The sequence below is a fragment of the Eucyclogobius newberryi genome, unplaced genomic scaffold, assembly GCF_026437365.1.
Source record: "Eucyclogobius newberryi isolate DKJ021-1_F unplaced genomic scaffold, fEucNew1.0.hap1 SCAF_2, whole genome shotgun sequence".
NCBI classification, from domain to species: Eukaryota; Metazoa; Chordata; class Actinopteri; order Gobiiformes; family Gobiidae; genus Eucyclogobius; species Eucyclogobius newberryi.
In genome coordinates, this window is record NW_027315834.1 from 39,384,610 (window position 1) to 39,399,213 (window position 14,604).

At 41.8% G+C, this 14,604-nt stretch overlaps 1 protein-coding gene across 1 annotated transcript in view; it reads left to right on the forward strand.

Moving 5' to 3' along the window:
• Positions 1-14,604, forward strand: part of LOC140368302 (transmembrane protein 132C) — a 179,322-nt gene that overhangs the window by 107,578 nt on the left and 57,140 nt on the right. The gene's annotated exons all lie outside the window — the stretch shown is intronic.

Here is a 14,604-nt window from a genome sequence, read left to right on the forward strand (position 1 = left end):
ATGTCATGCTTTCTGATAATGTTGCCTAATGGCAGCATATAAAGAGTAAACAGAATTGGACCGAGTACCGAACCCTGTGGCACACCGTAAATTACTTTAGAGCTTGGTGAGGAGCTCTGGTTTACATTAACAAATTGGAACCTATCAGATAGATAGGATTTAAACCAGCTGAGGGCTGTTCCTCCAACACATACATCACATTCTAACCTCTGCAGTAGAATGTTGTGGTCAATGGTGTCAAACGCTGCGCTGAGGTCCAACAGAACCAGGATTGAGACCAGTCCATCGTCAGCGGCTAATAACAAATCATTTGTGACTTTAACTAGTGCAGTTTCAGTGCTGTGGTGGGCTCTGAACCCTGACTGGAAAACTTCAAATAAGTCATTGTCCTGCAGGTGGCGACAAAGCTGTTTTACTACAACTTTTTCAAGGATTTTAGAGACGAAGGGAAGATTTGAAATAGGTCTGTAGTTTACCAATAGGTCGGGATCTAGATTAGGCTTTTTCAGAAGAGGTTTAATGACTGCATGTTTGAAGGACTGTGGAACATAGCCACTTTGGAGTGAAGTATTTATTATATTAAGAATAGGGTCTATAATTAGGGGGATAATGTCTTTGAGGAGTCTGCTTGGAATGGGGTCTAGGACAAGTTGAGCTTTTAGAGGACATGATGGCTGAAGTTATCTCTGCTTGATCAACAGCTGTGAACCTTTCTAAGTTTACAGGTGGATGTATATGAGACGTTAGATTTACAGCTTGGGCTAGTTCAGGGCTAATAGCGGGGGTAATTTCATCTAATTTATCTCTGATTGTTTTTATTTTATTGTTAAAAAATAGGAGGAAATCATCAGAGCTAAGTGTAGCTGGGATTGAGGGCTCTACTGCACTGTGACAGTTTGTTAGCCTAGCTACAGTGCTGAAAAGGAATTTAGTGTTACTTTTGTTGACTTCTATTAGATTTGAATAATATCTGGTTTGGGCCTTACGCAGAGCCTGCTTATAGGACAGCAGGCAACTTTTCCATGCTTTTAGGGATTCTTCGGTGTGAGAGCGACGAAATAATCCCTCTAACTTTCTAACTCTTTGTTTATGTGAACGCAGTTCTTGGTTGTACCATGGGGAGGCGCGCTTTGGCCTAGTGACCTTCTGTTTTAACGGCGCGACAACGTCAAGAGCAGACTTCAGAGAATTCATGGTCAAGTCGACACATTGATCACTTAAACTGGGACTAAAACTATTCTCAGCAGGATCACATGACATGTCACTTAGTATTGGCTCTATTATTTCTTTGAATTTTGAGATAGATTTTTCAGATATTGTCCTTTTCATTATAACTTTATTTTGTGGGACTGGATGATCTTTAAGAATAAACTGAAAGGTAATTAGGAAATGATCTGACAATATAGGGTTTTGAGGGAGGACAATGAGGTCACTAATCTCTGTTCCATACGTTAGGACAAGATCCAGAGTGTTCTTGTGAGTGTGAGTCGGTTTATTTACATTCTGAGTGAAACCAATGCTGTCTAACAAGGCGCTGAAGGCATTACTGAGAGCGTCATCACTCATGTTCACGTGGATATTAAAGTCTCCAACTATAACTATTTTATCCCAGGCTAACACTAAGTTTGATATAAAGTCAGAAAACTCTGTTAAAAACTCTGAGTAGGGACCAGGGGGTCGGTAGATAACTATGAACAAAACTCCTTTTTGGTTTTTCATATTTGGACATGTGATCGACAGCATAAGGCTTTCAAATGAGTGAAATGCATTGTTAGTTTTAGGGCTCATGAGTAGGCTTGAGTGTGAGATCACTGCCACACCACCACCTCGGCCTGTGCTCCTGGCAGTCTGAAAGTTAACATGGGTGGGTGGGGTGGACTCATTTAGTCTGACGTAGTCGTCTTGTTGAAGCCACGTTTCAGCTAGAGCTAGAAGATCTATGTTATAGTCACTAATTAATTCATTAACAAAGAGCGATTTGGAGGAAATTGCTCTAATGTTTAGCAGTCCACATTTTACGTGTTTATTCATTTGTGTATTTGTGTCATTTGTGATTGTTATTTTCCTTAAGTTATTTGGTCTGACGCCTGAAATTTTTTTTCTGAGATGTGACTTTTTGGCATTATTTGTGCGAGGAACACGAGGGACACACACAGTCTCTATCTGTCTTGAATCTGAACACTTCACATGTAACAGAACGGGCGAGAGTTCAGCGACAGAGGAGCGTCTTGAACTGCTGCTCTGCGCCCGGGGCTCATCCCTAGATGGTCACTTAACACGACTAAGACTATCGGTCAAATTCCGAACTAATAGGGATGTACCCTCCGAAGTCGGATGGATGCCATCCCTGCGTATGAGCCCGGGCTTTCCCCAAAACGCACTCCAGTTATCAATAAAGACAACGTTGTTTTGAGGGCACCATCTGGATAACCAGTTGTTGAATGCTGAGAGACGGCTGTACAATTCAGCATTGATCCGATTGGGCAGGGGACCAGAAAATATTACAGTGTCTGACATCGACTTCGCTAGGTCACACACCGCGGCTACTTGAACTTTGAGCACCTCTGATTGTCTCCGCCGGGCGTCGTTACCGCCTGCGTGAATCACGACTCGCCGGAAATGGGTCCTGCTCCGCTTTAAGATCCTAAGGTTTCCTTCGATGTCACCCATTCTGGCCCCCGGGTAACACCTAACGCTAGCAGCTGGCAGCTTCACGTCTCTGACAATAGAACTCCCGATTACAAGAGTTTCTCTCGTGTGTTCAGCGGGCGTGTGATCGCTGAGGGGAGAAAACCTATTATAGACGTGAAGCTCACGGCGCTCTGAGGTTCGGCGTTTAGCGCCTTGTCCCCTCCGAACTGTCACAAAATGGTCCCTATTCTGTTCCTGGTCTAGTCCCGGCTGCACGGGAGACGCTGAGGGGCTGAGCTCGGCCTTACTGCTACTGCTAATGCTAATGCTACGCCCTGCAGCACGGTCCGGTAGCCCTCGCGCTAAAACCGAACTATAACTGGACTTAAGCTCCTCTAAACAGCGGATCCGCGCTTCTAACTCCGTAACCCTGGCCTCCAAAACTACCACTACACTGCACTTCACGCACCTATCATCAGAGAAGGAGCCAGGGTTCTGACTCGACAAATGACAGCTCAAACAGGTAAAGGTAGATCCAGCAATGACGCTAGCGGCTAGGCTACGCTAGGCTAGTTCAGGCTGGAGCTAGAGAGTGAGGAGGGCTTTTTAATCCACGAAATACTGAAAAGCGAGCGGCTTGAGGCTCCGGATTGTTTGCGGAGAAATCAAACGTTCACTTTCGTGTATATGATGCGTAAATAGTGTGTATAATTCGTGGATTAATCGGTAAAAGGCTCTAAGAACGAACAGCTCTGAAAACGCGACACACTCACCGGAAATGACGTCACCGCAGTCCAGACATCTTATTTTTCCTAGTATATTCCTACAGGCTTTACTGACCCGTCAGTTAAATGCTCCATACTTTTTGTATATTAAAGATTTGTACAGCCTCTGGAGGCAGGCAACTACGTAATCGTTAGATGGATCCACAATATTGATCGTATATAATTTAATTTGCATGAGTGGCATATGAATCCTTGCATGTTTCTGCCGTTCTACCCAACCATGAAATTGCAATAAAAAACCAACCACTCGAACATCAAGTCGTGCTTATTCTGTCGAACCTGTCTCCGTTAATGGAAATCAAACATCCGCTAATGCCATAATGAATTAAATTAATTGAATCATAAGAGAATGATTAATAGCATATCTCACCACTGGAGCTGGGACTGGCCGCTCCGTTCATCAAGTTGCTTTCTCTAAGCATTAAAGACGTGCATTAGATATTTACAGAGGGCTGGCCTATCCCCTCGACCTGCATGTTAGCAGTGATGTTACGTGTGTGAAGTCAGCCAGATTTGATTAGGCCTTCTGGGAGCAAGAAGCTGGCCTTGGCTCAGCCGTCAGTCCAGGTGTAACGTACTCGGGCACACTGAAGCATGAAATGAGCTCAAAAACAGCATGGGGTTAAATTGAGTCATTATGTCGTGCAGTGGTCACAGTAGAGCTGGTTGTTTATTGTACAAAAGGGAATCATGCGTAAGTAATTCTAGCTTGAGTCGTCAAAGTATCAAAAGCAACCCTCTTAAAATATTGTCTTTAAATATGTTGTTGGATAGTCCGTTTAGTTTATTTTATGATCTTTTTAATATTTTGTTCTTTTTTTGCATAGGTGTGAGTTTTTTATGTTGGGGGTTCTGTGAATATATAGAAAGTAAATGAATAAATACATTCTGCATAGGTGCTAAGATAGGGGCACTCTATCCATGTTGTTTCGTATTCGGTCATTTACTTGATTCGGTCTAAATGAAGCCTTCTCCTCTGTTATTACAAAGCGCTGCAGATCTCCTATCTGACTTTTATCAGGAGCAGAGCTGTGGCTGGTGGGAGCTGGAGATTGGCCATGGGAGCCTGCTGGTGTTTGATAAGGCAGTCCTATTGGCCTTGGGACTCTAGACTCAGAACCTCTGATCCACTTGATCTTCTAATAAATCATGCTCTGAATCCATGGTCCCTGTTAGTGCCGCCATGGAGCTCTTTGAGGTGTATTTTCTTTTTACAGTGCGCTGCAAGAACTTGTCAAGGGATTTCTGGCACACAGACATTTCCTGAAGAGTAAACAAACCAGATAAATCCAAAGAAGATTACTTAAACAGTACAGCTACTGCGAGCGAGTTTGCCTGAAAGCATGTGTCAGAGTTTCTGAAACTTTCAAAATAAGGTACAGTGAGGAAAATAAGTATTTGAACACTGTGAAATTTCCAAGTTCTCCCACTTATAAATTATGGGGGGGTGCCTTTCCACTGTGAGAGACAGAATGTTAAAAAAAAAAAAAATATCCGGAAATCACATTTTTCAATAATTTGTGTGGTATTTCTGCCAATACATATTTGAACACCTGCATATCAGCAACAATGCTGGCTCTCAAAGACCTGTTAGTCTGCCTTCATAAAGTCCACCTCTGCTCAACTTATTAATCAAAATTAGTAACACCTCTTTGAGCTCATTAGCTGCATAAAGACACCTGTCCACCTCCACAATCAGTCAGACTCCAACTACTACCACGGGCAAGACCAAAGAGCTGTCAAAATACAAAAATTGTAGACTTCCACAAGGCTGAAAGTGTTATGGGGCAATTGGCAAGCAGCTTGGTGAAAAAAAAATAAACAGTTGGTGTAATTAGATAATGGAAGTGGCTAAAGATGACTGTCAATCTCCCTCGAAGTGGGGCTCCATGCAAGATCTCACCTCGTATCAATGGTATCAAAATCATGGGTCGCACGGGAGGAGGAAGAAGAAGGATGAGGACCATCCCAAGAACACCGTCCCTACTGAGAAGCATGGGGGTGGAAACATCATGCTTTGGGGGTGCTTTTCTGCACAGGCAACAGGACGAAAGCACTATATTAATGAGAGAATTATGGGGCCATGTATTGCGAGATTTTGGAAAACAACCTCCTTCCCTCAGTCAGAGCATTGAACACACAGCCAGGATAACCAAGGTAAGAACCATATCAATGTTCTGGAGTGGCCTAGCCAGTGTTTGGCCTAACCAAAGCATAGTTTTATGAATAGAAGTTAAGCAATACTTAATGCTTAGCGTTAGCCTTATCCAGGTAATAAACTAAAAAAACACTCCTCTTTAGTGTTTGTAGTAAAGGTAATGGAGTTTGACAGATTACATGTCTTGGATTGATAATATTAAATCAACTGCTTTCACTTCATCATGAATATAGTTTTACATTCACAGCCAGCACAGTTGAGCAGCTCATTCTGAATCGTTTTGGACATACCTTTTGTACACAAACGTCTGTAGATGCAGTTTTAAGATGTAAACACGGAAAACACGGTGTGTGGCACTTCCGCGTACGGTGCGCGCACATGTCTGTGTCACAGCGTAAACAGCGCAGCTCCGTGGCGTGTACACTATGTTACAATGGGCGCTGCAGAAAGCGCCCTTAATGGACCAGCCGCCGCTGATATTACCTATAAAACATTCTCTTCTTGCTTAAAACAGCTGGCTTCTTTAATTAGGGCTGCAAAATATATTTCAATCAAATTGAAATTGCAATTTCAATAATTGATAAATTGCAAAGACTGCAATTACAGGTAATTGAATGCCCTCTGTCAACAACAACATATCCTACTTTTTAATAGAACAGAAAAATTGCCTAAACCGTGCAGCCCTATCCATAATGCATTTGCATCACCTACAACTGTTGGGCAATTTCTGAAAATTAGAGAGACCTCTCCCCTTTCACACATCCCTCTGCTGTAGTGCTGGTGGTGGTTGGGGGAGGCATATTTACTTGACAGATTAATGAGCCTGAGGAACCGTCGTCAGGGCCCGGGGTCAGCTCAGGTCATATAAGGTCAACAGTCTTATTAACCCTGACCAGATACACCAATTTAATAAAGTGAGCCAGCCTGTCCATTTGTTTGTTTGCACCAGTGTGGAAAGGTCCAGCTATTGATGGAGGTCTGTTTTCTTAAAACAAGTATTTCTGTTTGGACTGTGAATAAAACACTGTAATTTGAGTCATTGTTAAACCCTATGGTAATAGCTGGAGTTCCTGATTTTCTAGGGAGGAAGTATGTACAAAATTAATTTTGATTTAAAGACGTCGAGTCCGGGCGTTGTTAATTATTTGCGTGCATGAATTTTAAGACAGTGAAACTGGGGTGGACCGCCAACAGCACAGTTTATCAGAGCACTGCTTTCAACTTATTTTGTTGGAAAGTGTTTCTTTTTCAAACTACTATGACAAAAGGGGGGGGAAATGTACAGATTTACAGGAAAAAGCATGGACCCAATCTGTATTGCCCTTTATTCAAATTACATTTGTCATGCCAGATATTTCTCGGGTGACACAAATTAAATTTGAGTATTCGAAACAAGTAATACAAAAATAGTAATTAAATGGGTCAAACATATGCCACACTATGCAGTGCTACTAAATATGTCTCTTAATATGTATTTTGTGGTTCATAAAGATCAAGTATTTAACAGCAATAGTGCTTTCATGAAACATTAAATATTTAATGAGTCTCAAGAAAAAGTGCTGTGGTTAATGGTTTTAAGTCCCCTGTAACTGTACTTTCAATCAACATGAAGAACGAAGTCTGTACCCCACAGAGCTCCGCTCCCACTGCATCGCACTTACATGACAGCACAGGCCTTATATTGGCATGTTTGCTGATGATTTATTAACAGTCATCATTGTGTTGTCAGGTGCAGCTTCATTTAGATTTAGCTTATGCAATCTCAAATCAATGCTTCTTTTAGATAAACCACAGCTGGTGACAAAGATACAAAGTATGGATTTAGCAGGGAGGTGTCGAGAGCTAGATCACAGTGCAATATGCGTCTGAAGCAGCAGTTCTCTGTCAACAACCCCACCTCTGTGTAGAGTGGGCTCCGGCTTCTCACCAACTACATGCCCAGTGCTCCCCATGCTGCAGACAGGTTGAGCAACTCAACACCTTCCACTCTAGGTTTGAGTCTCCCCCATCGCCACCGTGGACTCCTTCCGCTTCCTTGGCACCACCATCACCCAGGATCTCAAGTGGGAGCCCACCATCAGCTCCCTCATCAAGAAGGCCCAGCAGAGGATGTGTAGCTGCTGAGGAAAGCCAATCTGCCAGCGCAGATGATGGTGCAGTTCTACACAGCCATCATTGAGTCAATCCTCAAACAGAGAATGCAGCGCATTGTGCGCTCTGCTGAGAAGGTCATTAACTGCAGACTTCCATCTCTGCAGGACCTGTACGTTTCCAGGGCTCTGGGACGAGCAGGTTGGATCACAGCCGACCCTTCTCACCCTGGACACAGACTATCCCCTCAGGCAGGAGGCCACTCCCCTCAGACAGGAGGCCACTCCCCTCAGGCAGGAGGCTTACGGTCCATCCGGACCAGAACCTCCCACTACAAGAACAGTTTTTTCCCTCTGCCGTTGGACATGTGAACACTTCTCAAACATCGGTCACTTTAACTATATTTAAATCAATCACTCACTGCACTGTTCACTTTCTGCTCAACATCTGTAAATTTTGTGTATATTGTAAGCCTTGTTTTATTTTTATCCTATTGTGGATTTAAATATTTTTTTATTTATTGTATGCCCTTTTTGATTTTACATATGTTGTTATCATTATTGTTAATTGTTTTATTTGCAATGAATCGCAAAAGCTAGTTCCTATGTTTGGGAATTGTGTTCAATGACAATGGCAATCAACCTTTTCTGATTCTGATTCAGAATGTGGTGTTTAGGTTTGGTCTAAAATGGAACATGTTGTATTAATTTTATTATTATAATTTTTTCATAATTTAAGGAAATGCCAATATGAGTTAACATTTCTGTATGTACACAGCCTACAAATGCCTAACGAAACAAAGAAATTTCACACTATGTAAATGAAAATGAAAAAATGACATGTATATTGTATAAAACGCTAAAGATTTTAATTGAATACCTCATCGTCATGGTTTGAGTAACAGTGAAAGTCAACTCCAAGAGGCAGCTTATCCAGTCACTGAGCTGATCCAGGATAAGAGGATGAGTAACACAGAGAATTAGAATAAGCCTCTATAGCTCATAGAAATCGATTGAGGATAGAAGATGTGTTTTTACAGTGATTGTAAAACTGGAGATGTATTCCATGTTTGCGGAGCGCCGTATGACCCACAAAGGGGCTGTGCTGGTCTTTTAGGAGACATGTACAAGGGTCCTTAACTTGACTTTATAAACCATATTATCATATTATGTCCTGACTCTTACTTGAGTAGTAGTTTTCTCAAATACTTTTTCAGGATTGGACTGCTTTTTACTTTGACTAACTAACGTTTCTTTGAAACAGTTAACATAGGGCTGCTGACCATGAGAGAAAAGGAGTTCTACACAGGCTAAAAGTTGCTTTCAGGCCGCCCAGAGAATCGGTGCATTGTTGACTTTTCCCTCGTTCGCCATTCAAGCAGTGATGGAGTGACCGTAAGTGCCAAAACAATGGAAGTGCTGATCCATGGTAAAAAGAGGCAAAGTTGGTCGGGGCGGAATAAGGTGAATAACTGCCTGAAAAGCCTTTGGTGCTTGATTTGGTCTTGTAATTAACCTTGCCAGCAAGCAAATCCATCTTGTTTGGCTTCCGTTGATTAGTTTGAGTCCGCACCAATGGTTTAACAACTGGAACCAATCACAAAGCAGCATTGTGGTTGTCAAAACAACCGAACCAAAACAAACAGCCGTACTTTGGCCTATTTTAGGAAAAGTACAGACAATTTTGTTTGTCCAAATCATGCACACAATGGCGCTTTGCACATTGTGGATGAGAACGAGGACTGTGCTTTTCTGCCGACTGGATTTAACACAATTTTGTATTTCTGCTGTTGTGACGCTTTGACCAGTCAGCGCACAATTTTATATCGTTTTTTAACTTCCCGACGGCTTTTGGCAAGAGACTTTCCAGATTGATTCATGTGAAGAACTAAATTCAGAGTGAGACACATCCATCTGGCGTGAGTCAGGTTAGTCCTGTATGTCTCTGGTTTGCACTTTGACAAGCAGACTGAAACATTCACTCAGCATGTAATATTTCTTCTCAAATCAATTTACATATATTTCATAGGCCCCCTGTAGCTCTGTGATAAGCAGGGCATTTCAAAAGGAGAGCGCTGAAGGCAAAAAACGACACTACTTTTATGTGCATGTTTTTAGGAAGCTGTTTTATAATCTGTGTGAAAGGTTCAAATATTCACATGTACCATTTAAAATTCACTTTTGATAGAAACAAAAGCAACATGAGCCCTATATGATCCAACTTTCTGGACATTCTCCATCATCTGATTTGGTTCTGCTAGATGCTCTTATCCACCATTTGCTGCAAAGTCTGATTTCCCTGGCAATGTTTTACTGTTGATTGTCTTTTTCCGGTGACGTAGTGCAAAGCTGTGATTCCGCCTTGTGATTGGCTGCCACATGGAGCCGCATCTGTTCTATGCAGGGAACTTGAATCCTTTCATTTCACACACCGTTTCAGTGAAATATGATGAAAAAGTGGATCTAGGTGGTGCGGGTTGGAAAAGCAGTGAGGAATCACTAGAGGTCATGGAAGCAATGAACAAAAGAAAACAACATGGTATGTTTTAGAAAGCATCTGGAAGCAAGAGACCAAGCAAAAGCCTGTTTCGGACTACTGCTGTAATATTTTTTCAGTTTTTCCAGTTTTTGCCCTCGGCCCTCTTCCTCTGCTGCACTTTGAGTTCACAGAAAACCTCACGTAATCCACGTCGACTACGAACAGGCGGCTAGATGGAGCAAGTGATGGAGCCAGATGGAAATTTCCCATGTACTTAAACGGGTTATTCTGCGTTTCATCGGCCGCTCGGCATGGTTGGCTTTTATGAGGTTATCATTATCTGTCTGTCATGTGTCAGTGTTTATGGCTCCATAAACATGCCTATTCGGCTCACATGTGCGGACCTGACTGGGCGGAAAAGAGCCAGTGCACCGCCGCTCCAAGGTTAGCGTTGTAGTGTTTGAGATGGATATATAATGGTTTACCGTGTGTGACAGGAATAAGCAATGTTTAAAAGCAAAACGCTGCAGGTGATAAGAAAAAATCTTACACTTTGAGATATCAATTTGAAACTTCTTCTGTGGTTTGCAGGCATAAATGTAGGGGGGAATTGCACATACTGTGGACATATAAAACTAAAATTTGATCGAACTATGTGCTTCCTGCTTAATTTTGTGACATTTGTTACAAAAAATACACAGAGGGTATTTTGAATATCATGTTTCATATTTGAAAACTTGATTTGTCTGGAGTCATTGAAACCTACGTGAGACAAACCAGTGACTAAAGATTATAGATTGCAACATTTGAATACATTTCTTCATTTAAGACATAGTGCCTTAAATTCCCTCTCACTTGCACTTTTGCTTTTACAGGTAGTTTAGAAGATTGTAATGGTCATTTCTATTCCTTTCAATAGGCTCTCATTACATCGCCTCAGTATAGACAGGCATTAGAGGCAGGCCACTCATTAGACCACGCTGGCTCGCCCTTCCGTGGGAAGCGAACACTATGCTGATGTGCTTTCTGCCACGAGCTCCTAATTTATTAATCACAATATTCAAATGACCCGGCGCTGGTGCGGGCTAAATGATCTCATTACACGCACACGGGGGTTAACGCTGGCGGAACTGAAAGCCGTCAGCGGGTAGCGGCCCACTATTAATGTGCACTGACCTTTCAGACTTCAGCAGATGGAGCTCCTGTTGGCACCAGATTTTTGGTTCATTTGGGAAATTGTTAGATTTCCCTGAAGGTCTGCTCACCGATTAGAACCAAAACACATTGGGTATGTAGACGTCAAGACCTCCACAGTGAAAAGACACTCGGCGACACGGCTGGACAGTGACGGAAGAGCAAATAGTTAAAACTGCTGCTGAATCAAATGACCAATTCCACCACACACAGAACATTAAGGTGCATAGACGGGAAACAAAACTGTGAATACATTCTAGTTTGGGTATTTCTCATACAAAGAGGTCACATTATTTCCGTTAAGCTGAAGAATCCCAGGAATCCACTTTCCCACAAACTATGCTTGAACCGTGGAGACATGTATTGCTTTTTCTTGCTGCTTACAGTGTGCAATAATGTGATATTGACCTACGGACCAATCTAGCTAATTCAATTTAGTGCCCATTTGGGGACTCTCGTTAGAAGAACTGACATTGGAAAGAGTTGAGTAGGGAATTGGTAGTTGACGATATTGCTTAAAGGGGGGAAATGGCTGGTTAGAAAAACAGGTTTTATAATAGTTGTTAAAACAATTTGATTATCAGACCAAACGTTATCAGAAGCCACAACTCCCCTGTGGCATACTGACAAAAGCATGGCTCTCACAGCAACACATTGTCAGGTTTCCTTGACCGAGACACCAGGAAGGCGCTAATCAAAGTGTATGTAGTTCTGTCCACAGCATTTCACACTAATATAAGATATTATATAATGGCTTTTTTGTTGAGAGTCTTTGCAATGTTCTATCACAAGTGCATGGTTTTCTATCAAGGTTACTGTCTAGCTTCACTATTTCTATGTGACAAGCGTGAGGAGGTACAAATGTTAGAATGGCAGCTTTAAAATATAACATTTAAGCCTGGCCTAGGACATGCTTAGTACCCTTACCAAATGTGTGAAATTGATAGTAATTAATCTAATTAGAATTTTCAAAATACAAACAGATGCCATAGATGCTTTTTACAAGGTTCCATCGACATTTTAGAAAGGCCAAAACACTCGACTCACAGTTGTGCCATTGTGTGATTTTGTTTCATAAAGAGGGAAAAATGCTTTAGACTAGAATTTTGTGTTTCCCAGTTGAAGTGCTTTTGTCACACGCTGAATTGAAGGTTGTTCATTTGGTTTTGGTGTTGAAGCATTCTTTGCTCTTAATGTATTCTTTCTGACTAACCTCAAATTTACCAAATGAAACTTACTTCCTACCTCAGAACATGTCTCTTGAAAAACCCCTGCAAACGTCAGTCTTACCAAACTTGCCCTGCCATGGTCTCTTTGCCCCCTGATTGTTTACAGAAGTATCTAGAGGGCTTTTCTTCTAGAGGCCTTGTTATTAACGTCACGGACAAACTCACCCTCTAAACCTTGTGTGTCTGAGAATGTTACCAGACTCACTGAAATGCATTTGGCCCTTTGATGCATCATTGTTGTCAGTGCTAACCAAATAATTCCTGTGCATGAAAGAGATCCCCCAAGGGTCTCCAAAACTGACAGCCTCTACCTTTTCTCACACTTTCATTTATCCACAGAGGTGTGGGCAAAGGAAGAAAAACACGGGCATGTTTAACACTTCCTTTGTGCTTCTAACCGCGCTTTCATTTCCCACTTCCCTAACAAAAGAAATTTCACTCTTGAGCACTGAGCCCTTTTGTTGCAACAAGTATTGGATTGAAATGTGTCTAAGAGGTAAAAAATTGTCTTCCTTCTTTTTTCCTGCTTGCATTTGACGATTGGAGATGCCTCAAAAGCCTCTTACAAATGACATGATCGTTTTTCCGACCCATCTCACGACATCAAACCTGCTCCGATACTTTGTCACGGGCCACACCACTTTTGCTTTTATTCTGCTAAAAGAGACCTGCTCCCAGAACACATCTTGTTTTTATGGCAGGCCTCCTAACCCCATTTCTGTTCATTGTTTTGTCTCTTGTCTGTGAGTTTAACCCCTCACGCCAATGCTAGGATAAGGAGAAGTGACAATAGCCGGGAAGTAAGTTGAATAATATATTAATGGTGCTGAGGAAAAAGCTGCTAATGAAACACTGAGGAGGATATTTATTATTCTAAATGCATGTTCAGAATCAGAAAAGCTTTATTGCCATTGCTAATGAACAGAATTCACAAACATGGGATTGCTTTGGTGATTCGGTGCAACATAAAACCATGAACAGTGATAAACAACCTATATACAATCAAGAAGGGCCTTAAAGAAAAACAATTTAAATCTGCTGTAGTATAATAAAAAAAAAAATACAAATTGGCTTTCTGTATACACCAAATTTACAGTTGAAATGCATTACAGTTGATGTTCAAGCAACAGGGGCAACTGGGGAGAAGGGGACAGAGTAGTGCCCTCTGTTGGGAGCCACACAGCACTGCATGTAAGCTGGGATTTGCCTACAAGCTTGTCTACATAAGACCAGTGTCAATAAGGATGTAGAACCTAAGGCTACAGTCAACATCTTGTGTACACTGATATGCTATTTGTTTGTTGATGTATCTCATTGAAAAGATTACGAACATGTTCAGGTGACAACGCTGCTTTTTGAGGATTAATGTTAAGATGAAAAAAAAGGTTCTTTGGAATTAGAACATGCATCTGCTTTTACCCCCTGTCCCATGGGACTATGGATTAAAATGAACTTTGAGCTAAATCCGGTGTATTTGCAGTATTACCTGGTCGTTGATACATGCTGTCCCATTCAAATAGATAACAAAACTAAACTGAAATATAGCGGCAATGATCGGCCCTCGCCACGCCGCAAGAGGAGGGGGCGCTAACGCGCCCTAATTGTCCTTTTAGTACGCCTACTGCTGAATCTGTGGTCCACCCCTGAAGATGAGTCTCACCAAATTTCAGGTTAATAAGGCTGACGCCCTGAGGGGGAGGAGTTTGTGAAAGTCTAAAGTGTAAACATGTTCTGGCGATTTCCCCATTGGAATAACATGGGAGGTTTTGGTGATCGCTACTGCAAAGCCATAACAATTATGACATGGGTCTCATTGACTTTTTTGATGGGGATGCTAAAATTGAGTTGTGTGTCAAATTTCATAAAATTTCGCAAAACTAAACATTTAACCTCCATATAAAATCTGTAGGGGGCGCTGTGGCGCCAAATTAATTTATTTCACTTCAAGTACGTTTAGGGCAAAGAGTTTAACAACTGATTCTAATTTGACGCAATTTGACTTTATCTGCGCAAACGGCAGAAATGTTAAATTTGGGAG